Genomic DNA, 14,799 nt, shown 5'->3' on the forward strand with positions numbered 1-14,799 from the left:
GCCGTTCTCCCTCAGTACTGCCCCTCTGACAGTGCCGTGCTCCCTCAGTACTGACCCTCCGACAATGCCGTGCTCCCTCAGTACTGCCCCTCTGACAGTGCCGTGCTCCCTGAGTACTGACCCTCCGACAGTGCAGCGCTCCCTCAGTACTTCCCCTCTGACAGTGCCGTGCTCCCTCAGTACTAACCCTCCGACAGTGCCGCGCTCCCTCAGTACTGCCCCTCTGACAGTGCTGTGCTCCCTCAGTACTGCCCCTCCGACAGTGCAGCCCTCCCTCACTACTGGCCCTCCGACAGTGCAGCGCTCCCCCAGTACTGACCCACTGACAGTGCCGTGCTCCCTCAGGACTGACCCTCTGACAGTGCAGCACTCCTTCAGTACTGACCCTCAGACAGTGCCGTGCTCCCTCAGTATTGACCCTCCGACAGTGCCGTGCTCCCTCAGTGCTGCCGCTCCGACAGTGCTGCGCTCCCTCAGTACTGACCCTCCGACAGTGCAGCCCTCCCTCAGTACTGACCCTCTGAGAGTGCAGCCCTCCCTCAGTACTGACCCTCCGACAGTGCAGCACTCCCTCAGTACTGCCTCTCCTACAGTGCAGCCCTCCCTCAGTACTGACCCTCCGACAGTGCCGTGCTCCCTCAGCACTGACCCTCAGACAGTGCAGCGCTCCCTCAGTACTGGCCCTCCGACGGTGCAGCGCTCCCTCAGAACTGACCCTCCAACAGTGTAGTGCTCCCTCAGTGCTGCCCCTCTGACAGTGCCGTGCTCCCTCAGTACTGCCCCTCCGACAGTGCAGCCCTCCCTCAGTACTGAGCCTCCGACAGTGCCGCGCTCCCTCAGTACTGCCCTTCCGACAGTGCAGCGCTCCCCCAGTACTGCCCCTCCGACAGTGCAGCACTCCCTCAGTACTGCCCCTCCGACACTGCCGCGCTCCCTCAGTACTGCCCCTCCCGACAGTGCCGTGCTCCCTCAGTGCTGACCCTCCGACAGTACAGCGCTCCCTCAGTACTGCCCCTCTGGCAGTGCCGTGCTCCCTCAGTGCTGCACCTCTGACAGTGCCGCGCTCCCTCAGTACTACCCCTCCGACAGTGCAGCGCTCCCTCAGTACTGACCATCAGACAGTGCCGTGCTCCCTCAGTACTGCCCCTCCGACAGTGCAGTGCTCCCTCAGTACTGCCCCTCCGACAGTGCCGCGCTCCCTCAGTACTGACCCTCAGACAGTGCAGTGCTCCCTCAGTACTGACCCTCAGACAGTGCAGCGCTCCCTCAGTACTGGCCCACCGACAGTGCAGCGCTCCCTCAGTACTGACCCTCCGACAGTGCAGCCCTCCCTCAGTACTGACCCTCAGAGAGTGCCGTGCTCCCTCAGAACTGACCCTCCGACAGTGCCGTGCTCCCTCAGTACTGACCCTCCGACGGTGCTGCGCTCCCTCAGTACCGACCCTCCGACAGTGCAGCCCTCCCTCAGTACTGACCCTCTGACAGGGCAGCCCTCCCTCAGTACTGACCCTCCGACAGTGCAGCGCTCCCTCAGTACTGCCCCTCCGACAGTGCAGCCCTCCCTCAGTACTGACCCTCCGACAGTGCCGTACTCCCTCAGTACTGACCCTCAGACAGTGCAGCGCTCCCTCAGTACTGACCCTCCGACAGTGCAGCGCCCCCTCAGTACTGACCCTCCGACAGTGCAGCAATCCCTCAGTACTGACCCTCCGACAATACCGTGCTACCCCAGTACTGACGCTCTGACAATGCCGTGCTCCCTCAGTACTGCCACTCCGACAGTGCCGCGCTCCCTCAGTACTGCCCCTCTGACAGTGCCGTGCTCCCTCAGTACTGACCCTCTGACAGTGCCGTGCTCCCTCTGTACTGACCCTCCGATAATGCCGTGCTCCCGCAGCACTGCCCCTCTGACAGCGCTGCGCTCCCTCAGTACTGCCCCTCTGAAAGTGCTGCGCTCCCTCAGTACTGACCCGCCGACAGTGCAGCGCTCCCTCAGTACTGCCCCTCTGACAGTGCTGTGCACCCTCAATACTGCCCCTCTGACAGTGCCGCGCTCCCTCAGTACTACCCCTCCAACAATGCAGCGTTCCCTCAGTACTGACCCGCAGACAGTGCCGTGCTCCCTCAGTACTGCCCCTCCGACAGTGCCATGCTCCCTCAGTACTGCCCCTCCGACAGTGCAGCCCTTCCTCAGTACTGCCCCTCTGAAAGTGCCGCGCTCCCTCAGTACTGCCCCTCCGATAGTGCTGCGCTCCCTCAGTACTGCCCCTCCGACAGTGCCGTGCTCCCTCAGTACTGCCCCTCCGACAGTGCCATACTCCCTCAGTACTGCCGCTCTGACAGTGCCGCGCTCCCTCAGTACTGCCCCTCTGACAGTGCTGTGCTCCCTCAGTACTGCCCCTCCGACAGTGCAGCCCTCCCTCACTACTGGCCCTCCGACAGTGCAGCGCTCCCCCAGTACTGACCCACTGACAGTGCCGTGCTCCCTCAGGACTGACCCTCTGACAGTGCAGCACTCCTTCAGTACTGACCCTCCGACAATGCCGTGCTCCCTCAGTACTGCCCCTCTGACAGTGCCGTGCTCCCTCAGTACTGCCCCTCAGACAGTGCCGCGCACCCTCAGTACTGCCCCTCTGACAGTGCTGTGCTCCCTCAGTACTGCCCCTCCGACAATGCCGTTCTCCCTCAGTACTGCCCCTCTGACAGTGCCGTGCTCCCTCAGTACTGACCCTCCGACAATGCCGTGCTCCCTCAGTACTGCCCCTCTGACAGTGCAGTGCTCCCTGAGTACTGACCCTCCGACAGTGCAGCGCTCCCTCAGTACTTCCCCTCTGACAGTGCCGTGCTCCCTCAGTACTAACCCTCCGACAGTGCCGCGCTCCCTCAGTACTGCCCCTCTGACAGTGCTGTGCTCCCTCAGTACTGCCCCTCCGACAGTGCAGCCCTCCCTCACTACTGGCCCTCCGACAGTGCAGCGCTCCCCCAGTACTGACCCACTGACAGTGCCGTGCTCCCTCAGGACTGACCCTCTGACAGTGCAGCACTCCTTCAGTACTGACCCTCCGACAATGCCGTGCTCCCTCAGTACTGCCCCTCTGACAGTGCCGTGCTCCCTCAGTACTGCCCCGCAGACATTGCCGCGCTCCCTCAGTACTGCCCCTCTGACAGTGCTGTGCTCCCTCAGTACTGCCCCTCCGACAATGCCGTGCTCCCTCAGTACTGCCCCTCTGACAGTGCCGTGCTCCCTCAGTACTGACCCTCCGACAATGCCGTGCTCCCTCAGTACTGCCCCTCTGACAGTGCCGTGCTCCCTCAGTACTGCCCCTCAGACAATGCCGTGCTCCCTCAGTACTGCCCCTCTGACAGTGCCGTGCTCCCTGAGTACTGACCCTCCGACAGTGCAGCGCTCCCTCAGTACTTCCCCTCTGACAGTGCCGTGCTCCCTCAGTACTAACCCTCCGACAGTGCAGCGTTCCCTCAGTACTGCCCCTCCGACAGTGCCATGCTCCCTCAGTACTGCCCCTCCGACAGTGCCGTGCTCCCTCAGTACTGCCCCTCCGACAGTGCCGTGCTCCCTCAGTACTGCCCCGCTGACAGTGCAGCCCTCCCTCAGTACTGACCCTCAGACAGTGCCGTGCTCCCTCAGTATTGACCCTCCGACAGTGCTGCGCTCCCTCAGTACTGCCGCTCCGACAGTGCAGCCCTCCCTCAGTACTGACCCTCCGACATTGCCGTACTCCCTCAGTACTGACCCTCCGACAGTGCAGCGCTCCCTCAGTACTGCCCCTCCGACAGTGCCGCGCTCCCTCAGTACTGCCCCTCTGACAGTGCCGTGCTCCCTCAGCACTGCCCCTCCGACAGTGTAGCCCTCCCTCAGTACTGACCCTCCGACAGTGCAGCGCTCCCTCAGTACTGACCCTCTGACAGTGCCGTGCTCATTCTGTACTGAACCTCCGACAGTGCAGCACTCCCTCAGTACATACCCTCCGACAATTCCGTGCTCCCTAAGTACTGCCCCTCTGACAGTGCCGTGCTCCCTCAGTACTGCCCCTCTGACAGTGCCGCGCTCCCTCAGTACAGCCCCTCTGAAAGTGCTGCGCTCCCTCAGTACTGACCCTCCGACAGTGCAGCGCTCCCTCATTACTGCCCCTCTGACAGTGCCGCGCTCCCTTAGTACTACCCCTCCGACAGTACAGCGCTCCCTCAGTACTGACCCGCAGACATTGCCGTGCACCCTCAGTACTGACCCTCAGACAGTGCCGTGCTACCTCAGTAGTGCCCCTCCGACAGTGCAGCGCTGCCTCAGTACTGCCCCTCCGACAGTGCCGTGCTCCCTCAGTACTGCCCCTCTCACAGTGCCGCGCTCCCTTAGGACTACCCCACCGACAGTGGAGCGCTCCCTCGGTACTGACCCTCCGACAGTGCCGCTCTCCCTCAGTACTGCCCCTCCGACAGTGCCGTGCTCCCTCAGTACTGCCCCTCCGACAGTGCAGCCCTCCCTCAGTACTGCCCCTCCGACAGTGCCGTGCTCCCTCAGTACTGCCCCTCCGACAGTGCAGCCCTCCCTCAGTGCTGACCCTCCGACAGTGCAGCGCTCCCCCAGTACTGACCCGCTGACAGTGCCGTGCTCCCTCTGTACTGAGCCTCCGACAGTGCAGCACTCCTTCAGTACTGACCCTCCGACAATGCCGTGCTCCCTCAGTACAGCCCCTCTGACAGTGCCGTGCTCCCTCAGTACTGCCCCTCTGACAGTGCCGCGCTCCCTCAGTACTGCCCCTCCGACAGTGCCATGCTCCCTCAGTGCTGCCCCTCCGACAGTGCCATGCTCCCTCAGTACTGCCCCTCTGACAGTGCCGCGCTCCCTCAGTACTGCCCCTCCGACAGTGCAGCGCTCCCTCAATACTGCCCCTCTGACAGTGCCGCGCTCCCTCAGTACTGCCCCTCCCACAGTGCAGCGCTCCCTCAGTACTGCCCCTCCGACAGTGCCGTGCTCCCTCAGTACTACCCCTCCGACAGTGCCATGCTCCCTCAGTACTGCCCCTCTGACAGTGCCGCGCTCCCTCAGTATGGCCCCTCTGACAGTGCTGTGCTCCCTCAGTACTGCCCCTCTGACAGTGCCGCGCTCCCTCAGTACTGCCCCTCTAAAGGTGCTGCGCTCCCCCAGTACTGACCCTCCGACAGTGCAGCGCTCCCTCAGTACTTCCCCTCTAACAGTGCCGTGCTCCCTCAGTACTGCCCCTCTGACAGTGCCTCGCTCCCTCAGTATTGACCCTCCGACAGTGCAGCGCTCCCTCAGTACTGCCCCTCTGACAATGCCGCGCTCCCTTAGTTCTACCCCTCCGACAGTACAGCGCTCCCTCAGTACTTACCCGCAGACACTGCCATGCTCCGTCAGTACTGCCCCTCTGACAGTGCCGCGCTCCCTCAGTGCTGCCCCTCTGACAGCGCTGTGCTCACTCAGCACTGCCCCTCCGACAGTGCAGCCCTCCCTCAGTGCTGACCCTCCGACAGTGCAGCGCTCCCCCATTACGGACCCGCTGACAGTGCCATTCTCCCTCAGTACGGACTCTCCGACAGTGCAGCACTCATTCAGTACTGACCCTCCGACAATGCCGTGCTCCCTCAGTACTGCCCCTCTCACAGTGCCGCGCTCCCTTAGGACTACCCCACCGACAGTGGAGCGCTCCCTCAGTACTGACCCGCAGACAGTGCCGTGCTCCCTCAGCACTGACCTTCAGACAGTGCCGTGCTCCCTCAGTACTGACCCTCAGACAGTGCAGCGCTCCCTCAGTACTGGCCCACCGACAGTGCAGCGCTCCCTCAGTACTGCCCCTCCGACAGTGCAGCCCTCCCTCAGTACTGACCCTCAGACAGTGCCGTGCTCCCTCAGTACTGACCCTCCGACAGTGCCGTGCTCCCTCAGTACTGCCGCTCCGACAGTGCTGCGCTCCCTCAGTACTGACCATCCGACAGTGCAACCCTCCCTCAGTACTGCCCCTCCGACAGTGCAGCCCTCCCTCAGTACTGGCCCTCCGACGGTGCAGCGCTCCCTCAGAACTGACCCTCCAACAGTGTAGTGCTCCCTCAGTGCTGCCCCTCTGACAGTGCCGTGCTCCCTCAGTACTGCCCCTCCGACAGTGCAGCCCTCCCTCAGTACTGAGCCTCCGACAGTGCCGCGCTCCCTCAGTACTGCCCTTCCGACAGTGCAGCGCTCCCCCAGTACTGCCCCTCCGACAGTGCAGCACTCCCTCAGTACTGCCCCTCCGACACTGCCGCGCTCCCTCAGTACTGCCCCTCCCGACAGTGCCGTGCTCCCTCAGTGCTGACCCTCCGACAGTACAGCGCTCCCTCAGTACTGCCCCTCTGGCAGTGCCGTGCTCCCTCAGTGCTGCACCTCTGACAGTGCCGCGCTCCCTCAGTACTACCCCTCCGACAGTGCAGCGCTCCCTCAGTACTGACCATCAGACAGTGCCGTGCTCCCTCAGTACTGCCCCTCCGACAGTGCAGTGCTCCCTCAGTACTGCCCCTCCGACAGTGCCGCGCTCCCTCAGTACTGACCCTCAGACAGTGCAGTGCTCCCTCAGTACTGACCCTCAGACAGTGCAGCGCTCCCTCAGTACTGGCCCACCGACAGTGCAGCGCTCCCTCAGTACTGACCCTCCGACAGTGCAGCCCTCCCTCAGTACTGACCCTCAGAGAGTGCCGTGCTCCCTCAGAACTGACCCTCCGACAGTGCCGTGCTCCCTCAGTACTGACCCTCCGACGGTGCTGCGCTCCCTCAGTACCGACCCTCCGACAGTGCAGCCCTCCCTCAGTACTGACCCTCTGACAGGGCAGCCCTCCCTCAGTACTGACCCTCCGACAGTGCAGCGCTCCCTCAGTACTGCCCCTCCGACAGTGCAGCCCTCCCTCAGTACTGACCCTCCGACAGTGCCGTACTCCCTCAGTACTGACCCTCAGACAGTGCAGCGCTCCCTCAGTACTGACCCTCCGACAGTGCAGCGCCCCCTCAGTATTGACCCTCCGACAGTGCAGCAATCCCTCAGTACTGACCCTCCGACAATACCGTGCTACCCCAGTACTGACGCTCTGACAATGCCGTGCTCCCTCAGTACTGCCACTCCGACAGTGCCGCGCTCCCTCAGTACTGCCCCTCTGACAGTGCCGTGCTCCCTCAGTACTGACCCTCTGACAGTGCCGTGCTCCCTCTGTACTGACCCTCCGATAATGCCGTGCTCCCGCAGCACTGCCCCTCTGACAGCGCTGCGCTCCCTCAGTACTGCCCCTCTGAAAGTGCTGCGCTCCCTCAGTACTGACCCGCCGACAGTGCAGCGCTCCCTCAGTACTGCCCCTCTGACAGTGCCGTGCACCCTCAATACTGCCCCTCTGACAGTGCCGCGCTCCCTCAGTACTACCCCTCCAACAATGCAGCGTTCCCTCAGTACTGCCCCGCAGACAGTGCCGTGCTCCCTCAGTACTGCCCCTCCGACAGTGCCATGCTCCCTCAGTACTGCCCCTCCGACAGTGCAGCCCTTCCTCAGTACTGCCCCTCTGAAAGTGCCGCGCTCCCTCAGTACTGCCCCTCCGATAGTGCAGCGCTCCCTCAGTACTGCCCCTCCGACAGTGCCGTGCTCCCTCAGTACTGCCCCTCCGACAGTGCCATACTCCCTCAGTACTGCCGCTCTGACAGTGCCGCGCTCCCTCAGTACTGCCCCTCTGACAGTGCTGTGCTCCCTCAGTACTGCCCCTCCGACAGTGCAGCGCTCCCCCAGTACTGACCCACTGACAGTGCCGTGCTCCCTCAGGACTGACCCTCTGACAGTGCAGCACTCCTTCAGTACTGACCCTCCGACAATGCCGTGCTCCCTCAGTACTGCCCCTCTGACAGTGCCGTGCTCCCTCAGTACTGCCCCTCAGACAGTGCCGCGCACCCTCAGTACTGCCCCTCTGACAGTGCTGTGCTCCCTCAGTACTGCCCCTCCGACAATGCCGTTCTCCCTCAGTACTGCCCCTCTGACAGTGCCGTGCTCCCTCAGTACTGACCCTCCGACAATGCCGTGCTCCCTCAGTACTGCCCCTCTGACAGTGCCGTGCTCCCTCAGTACTGCCCCTCAGACAATGCCGTGCTCCCTCAGTACTGCCCCTCTGACAGTGCCGTGCTCCCTGAGTACTGACCCTCCGACAGTGCAGCGCTCCCTCAGTACTTCCCCTCTGACAGTGCCGTGCTCCCTCAGTACTAACCCTCCGACAGTGCAGCGTTCCCTCAGTACTGCCCCTCCGACAGTGCCATGCTCCCTCAGTACTGCCCCTCCAACAGTGCCGTGCTCCCTCAGTACTGCCCCTCCGACAGTGCCGTGCTCCCTCAGTACTGCCCCGCTGACAGTGCAGCCCTCCCTCAGTACTGACCCTCAGACAGTGCCGTGCTCCCTCAGTATTGACCCTCCGACAGTGCTGCGCTCCCTCAGTACTGCCGCTCCGACAGTGCAGCCCTCCCTCAGTACTGACCCTCCGACATTGCCGTACTCCCTCAGTACTGACCCTCCGACAGTGCAGCGCTCCCTCAGTACTGCCCCTCCGACAGTGCCGCGCTCCCTCAGTACTGCCCCTCTGACAGTGCCGTGCTCCCTCAGCACTGCCCCTCCGACAGTGTAGCCCTCCCTCAGTACTGACCCTCCGACAGTGCAGCGCTCCCTCAGTACTGACCCTCTGACAGTGCCGTGCTCATTCTGTACTGAACCTCCGACAGTGCAGCACTCCCTCAGTACATACCCTCCGACAATTCCGTGCTCCCTAAGTACTGCCCCTCTGACAGTGCCGTGCTCCCTCAGTACTGCCCCTCTGACAGTGCCGCGCTCCCTCAGTACAGCCCCTCTGAAAGTGCTGCGCTCCCTCAGTACTGACCCTCCGACAGTGCAGCGCTCCCTCATTACTGCCCCTCTGACAGTGCCGCGCTCCCTTAGTACTACCCCTCCGACAGTACAGCGCTCCCTCAGTACTGACCCGCAGACATTGTCGTGCACCCTCAGTACTGACCCTCAGACAGTGCCGTGCTACCTCAGTAGTGCCCCTCCAACAGTGCAGCGCTGCCTCAGTACTGCCCCTCCGACAGTGCCGTGCTCCCTCAGTACTGCCCCTCTCACAGTGCCGCGCTCCCTTAGGACTACCCCACCGACAGTGGAGCGCTCCCTCGGTACTGACCCTCCGACAGTGCCGCTCTCCCTCAGTACTGCCCCTCCGACAGTGCCGTGCTCCCTCAGTACTGCCCCTCCGACAGTGCAGCCCTCCTTCAGTACTGCCCCTCCGACAGTGCCGTGCTCCCTCAGTACTGCCCCTCCGACAGTGCAGCCCTCCCTCAGTACTGACCCTCCGACAGTGCAGCGCTCCCCCAGTACTGACCCGCTGACAGTGCCGTGCTCCCTCTGTACTGAGCCTCCGACAGTGCAGCACTCCTTCAGTACTGACCCTCCGACAATGCCGTGCTCCCTCAGTACAGCCCCTCTGACAGTGCCGTGCTCCCTCAGTACTGCCCCTCTGACAGTGCCGCGCTCCCTCAGTACTGCCCCTCCGACAGTGCCATGCTCCCTCAGTGCTGCCCCTCCGACAGTGCCATGCTCCCTCAGTACTGCCCCTCTGACAGTGCCGCGCTCCCTCAGTACTGCCCCTCCGACAGTGCAGCGCTCCCTCAATACTGCCCCTCTGACAGTGCTGTGCTCCCTCAGTACTGCCCCTCTGACAGTGCCGCGCTCCCTCAGTACTGCCCCTCTAAAGGTGCTGCGCTCCCCCAGTACTGACCCTCCGACAGTGCAGCGCTCCCTCAGTACTTCCCCTCTAACAGTGCCGTGCTCCCTCAGTACTGCCCCTCTGACAGTGCCTCGCTCCCTCAGTATTGACCCTCCGACAGTGCAGCGCTCCCTCAGTACTGACCCTCAGACAGTGCAGTGCTCCCTCAGTACTGACCCTCAGACAGTGCAGCGCTCCCTCAGTACTGGCCCACCGACAGTGCAGCGCTCCCTCAGTACTGACCCTCCGACAGTGCAGCCCTCCCTCAGTACTGACCCTCAGAGAGTGCCGTGCTCCCTCAGAACTGACCCTCCGACAGTGCCGTGCTCCCTCAGTACTGACCCTCCGACGGTGCTGCGCTCCCTCAGTACCGACCCTCCGACAGTGCAGCCCTCCCTCAGTACTGACCCTCTGACAGGGCAGCCCTCCCTCAGTACTGACCCTCCGACAGTGCAGCGCTCCCTCAGTACTGCCCCTCCGACAGTGCAGCCCTCCCTCAGTACTGACCCTCCGACAGTGCCGTACTCCCTCAGTACTGACCCTCAGACAGTGCAGCGCTCCCTCAGTACTGACCCTCCGACAGTGCAGCGCCCCCTCAGTACTGACCCTCCGACAGTGCAGCAATCCCTCAGTACTGACCCTCCGACAATACCGTGCTACCCCAGTACTGACGCTCTGACAATGCCGTGCTCCCTCAGTACTGCCACTCCGACAGTGCCGCGCTCCCTCAGTACTGCCCCTCTGACAGTGCCGTGCTCCCTCAGTACTGACCCTCTGACAGTGCCGTGCTCCCTCTGTACTGACCCTCCGATAATGCCGTGCTCCCGCAGCACTGCCCCTCTGACAGCGCTGCGCTCCCTCAGTACTGCCCCTCTGAAAGTGCTGCGCTCCCTCAGTACTGACCCGCCGACAGTGCAGCGCTCCCTCAGTACTGCCCCTCTGACAGTGCCGTGCACCCTCAATACTGCCCCTCTGACAGTGCCGCGCTCCCTCAGTACTACCCCTCCAACAATGCAGCGTTCCCTCAGTACTGCCCCTCCGACAGTGCCGTGCTCCCTCAGTACTGCCCCTCCGACAGTGCCATACTCCCTCAGTACTGCCGCTCTGACAGTGCCGCGCTCCCTCAGTACTGCCCCTCTGACAGTGCTGTGCTCCCTCAGTACTGCCCCTCCGACAGTGCAGCCCTCCCTCACTACTGGCCCTCCGACAGTGCAGCGCTCCCCCAGTACTGACCCACTGACAGTGCCGTGCTCCCTCAGGACTGACCCTCTGACAGTGCAGCACTCCTTCAGTACTGACCCTCCGACAATGCCGTGCTCCCTCAGTACTGCCCCTCTGACAGTGCCGTGCTCCCTCAGTACTGCCCCTCAGACAGTGCCGCGCACCCTCAGTACTGCCCCTCTGACAGTGCTGTGCTCCCTCAGTACTGCCCCTCCGAGAATGCCGTTCTCCCTCAGTACTGCCCCTCTGACAGTGCCGTGCTCCCTCAGTACTGACCCTCCGACAATGCCGTGCTCCCTCAGTACTGCCCCTCTGACAGTGCCGTGCTCCCTCAGTACTGCCCCTGAGACAATGCCGTGCTCCCTCAGTACTGCCCCTCTGACAGTGCCGTGCTCCCTGAGTACTGACCCTCCGACAGTGCAGCGCTCCCTCAGTACTTCCCCTCTGACAGTGCCGTGCTCCCTCAGTACTAACCCTCCGACAGTGCAGCGTTCCCTCAGTACTGCCCCTCCGACAGTGCCATGCTCCCTCAGTACTGCCCCTCCGACAGTGCCGTGCTCCCTCAGTACTGCCCCTCCGACACTGCCGTGCTCCCTCAGTACTGCCCCGCTGACAGTGCAGCCCTCCCTCAGTACTGACCCTCAGACAGTGCCGTGCTCCCTCAGTATTGACCCTCCGACAGTGCTGCGCTCCCTCAGTACTGCCGCTCCGACAGTGCAGCCCTCCCTCAGTACTGACCCTCCGACATTGCCGTACTCCCTCAGTACTGACCCTCCGACAGTGCAGCGCTCCCTCAGTACTGCCCCTCCGACAGTGCCGCGCTCCCTCAGTACTGCCCCTCTGACAGTGCCGTGCTCCCTCAGCACTGCCCCTCCGACAGTGTAGCCCTCCCTCAGTACTGACCCTCCGACAGTGCAGCGCTCCCTCAGTACTGACCCTCTGACAGTGCCGTGCTCATTCTGTACTGAACCTCCGACAGTGCAGCACTCCCTCAGTACATACCCTCCGACAATTCCGTGCTCCCTCAGCACTGCCCCTCCGACAGTGCAGCCCTCCCTCAGTACTGACCCTCCGACAGTGCAGCGCTCCCCCAGTACTGACCCGCTGACAGTGCCGTGCTCCCTCTGTACTGAGCCTCCGACAGTGCAGCACTCCTTCATTACTGACCCTCCGACAATGCCGTGCTCCCTCAGTACAGCCCCTCTGACAGTGCCGTGCTCCCTCAGTACTGCCCCTCTGACAGTGCCGCGCTCCCTCAGTACTGCCCCTCCGACAGTGCCATGCTCCCTCAGTGCTGCCCCTCCGACAGTGCCATGCTCCCTCAGTACTGCCCCTCTGACAGTGCAGCGCTCCCTCAATACTGCCCCTCTGACAGTGCCGCGCTCCCTCAGTACTGCCCCTCCGACAGTGCAGCGCTCCCTCAATACTGCCCCTCTGACAGTGCCACGCTCCCTCAGTACTGCCCCTCCCACAGTGCAGCGCTCCCTCAGTACTGCCCCTCCGACAGTGCCGTGCTCCCTCAGTACTGCCCCTCCGACAGTGCCATGCTCCCTCAGCACTGCCCCTCCGACAGTGCCGCGCTCCCTCAGTACTGCCCCGCTGACAGTGCCGCGCTCCCTCAGTACTGACCCTCAGACAGTGCCATGCTCCCTCAGTACTGCCCCTCTGACAGTGCCGCGCTCCCTCAGTATGGCCCCTCTGACAGTGCTGTGCTCTCTCAGTACTGCCCCTCTGACAGTGCCGCGCTCCCTCAGTACTGCCCCTCTAAAGGTGCTGCGCTCCCCCAGTACTGACCCTCCGACAGTGCAGCGCTCCCTCAGTACTTCCCCTCTAACAGTGCCGTGCTCCCTCAGTACTGCCCCTCTGACAGTGCCTCGCTCCCTCAGTATTGACCCTCCGACAGTGCAGCGCTCCCTCAGTACTGCCCCTCTGACAGTGCCGCGCTCCCTTAGTTCTACCCCTCCGACAGTACAGCGCTCCCTCAGTACTTACCCGCAGACACTGCCATGCTCCGTCAGTACTGCCCCTCCGACAGTGCCGCGCTCCCTCAGTACTGCCCCTCTGACAGTGCCGCGCTCCCTCAGTACTGCCCCTCTGACAGCGCTGTGCTCACTCAGCACTGCCCCTCCGACAGTGCAGCCCTCCCTCAGTGCTGACCCTCCGACAGTGCAGCGCTCCCCCATTACGGACCCGCTGACAGTGCCATGCTCCCTCAGTACGGACTCTCCAACAGTGCAGCACTCCTTCAGTACTGACCCTCCGACAATGCCGTGCTCCCTCAGTACTGCCCCTCTCACAGTGCCGCGCTCCCTTAGGACTACCCCACCGACAGTGGAGCGCTCCCTCAGTACTGACCCGCAGACAGTGCCGTGCTCCCTCAGCACTGACCTTCAGACAGTGCCGTGCTCCCTCAGTACTGCCCCTCCGACAGTGCCGTGCTCCCTCAGTACTGCCCCTCCGACAGTGCCGTGCTCCCTCAGTACTGCCCCTCCGACAGTGCAGCCCTCCCTCAGTACTGCCCCTCCGAAAGTGCCGTGCTCCCTCAGTACTGCCCCTCCGACAGTGCAGCCCTCCCTCAGTACTGACCCTCCGACAGTGCAGCGCTCCCTCAGTAATTCCCCTCTGACAGTGCCGTGCTCGCTCAGTGCTGCCCCTCTGACAGGGCCTCGCTCCCTCAGTACTAACCCTCCGACAGTGCAGCGTTCCCTCAGTACTGCCCCTCCGACAGTGCCGTGTTCCCTCAGTACTGCCCCTCCGACAGTGCCTTGCTCCCTCAGTACTGCCCCTCTGACAGTGCAGCACTCCCTCAGTACTGGCCCTCCGACAGTGCAGCCCTCCCTCAGTACTGACCCTCAGACAGTGCCGTGCTCCCTCAGTATTGACCCTCCGACAGTGCTGCACTCACTCAGTACTGACCCTCCGACAGTGCAGCCATCCCTCAGTACTGATCCTCTGACAGTGCAGCGCTCATTCAGTACTGCCCCTCCGACAGTGCAGCTCTCCCTCAGTACCGACCCTCCGACATTCCCGGACTCCCTCAGTACTGACCCTCCGACAGTGCAGCGCTCCCTCAGTACAGCCCCTCCGACAGTGCCGCGCTCCCTCAGTACTGCCCCTCTGACAGTGCCGTGCTCCCTCAGTACTGCCCCTCCGACAGTGTAGCCCTCCCTCAGTACTGACCCTCCGACAGTGCAGCGCTCCCTCAGTACTGACCCTCTGACAGTGCCGTGCTCATTCTGTACTGAACCTCCGACAGTGCAGCACTCCCTCAGTACATACCCTCCGACAATTCCGTGCTCCCTAAGTACTGCCCCTCTGACAGTGCCGTGCTCCCTCAGTACTGCCCCTCTGACAGTGCCGTGCTCCCTCAGTACAGCCCCTCTGAAAGTGCTGCGCTCCCTCAGTACTGACACTCCGACAGTGCAGCGCTCCCTCATTACTGCCCCTCTGACAGTGCCGTGCTCCCTCAGTACTGCCTCTCTGACAGTGCCGCGCTCCCGTAGTACTACCCCTCCGACAGTACAGCGCTCCCTCAGTACTGACCCGCAGACATTGCCGTGCACCCTCAGTACTGCCCCTCTGACAGTGCCGTGCTTCCTCAGTACTGCCCCTCTCACAGTGCCGCGCTCCCTTAGGACTACCCCTCCGACAGTGGAGCGCTCCCTCAGTACTGACCCGCAGACAGTGCCGTGCTCCCTCAGCACTGACCATCAGACAGTGCCGTGCTCCCTCAATACTGCCCCTCCGACAGTGCCGTGCTCCCTCAGTACTGCCCCTCCGACAGTGCTGTGCTCCCTC

The sequence above is a fragment of the Somniosus microcephalus genome, chromosome 1, assembly GCF_052327205.1.
Source record: "Somniosus microcephalus isolate GS21.2 chromosome 1, FLI_Smic_1.0, whole genome shotgun sequence".
In the NCBI taxonomy this organism is placed as follows: Eukaryota; Metazoa; Chordata; class Chondrichthyes; order Squaliformes; family Somniosidae; genus Somniosus; species Somniosus microcephalus.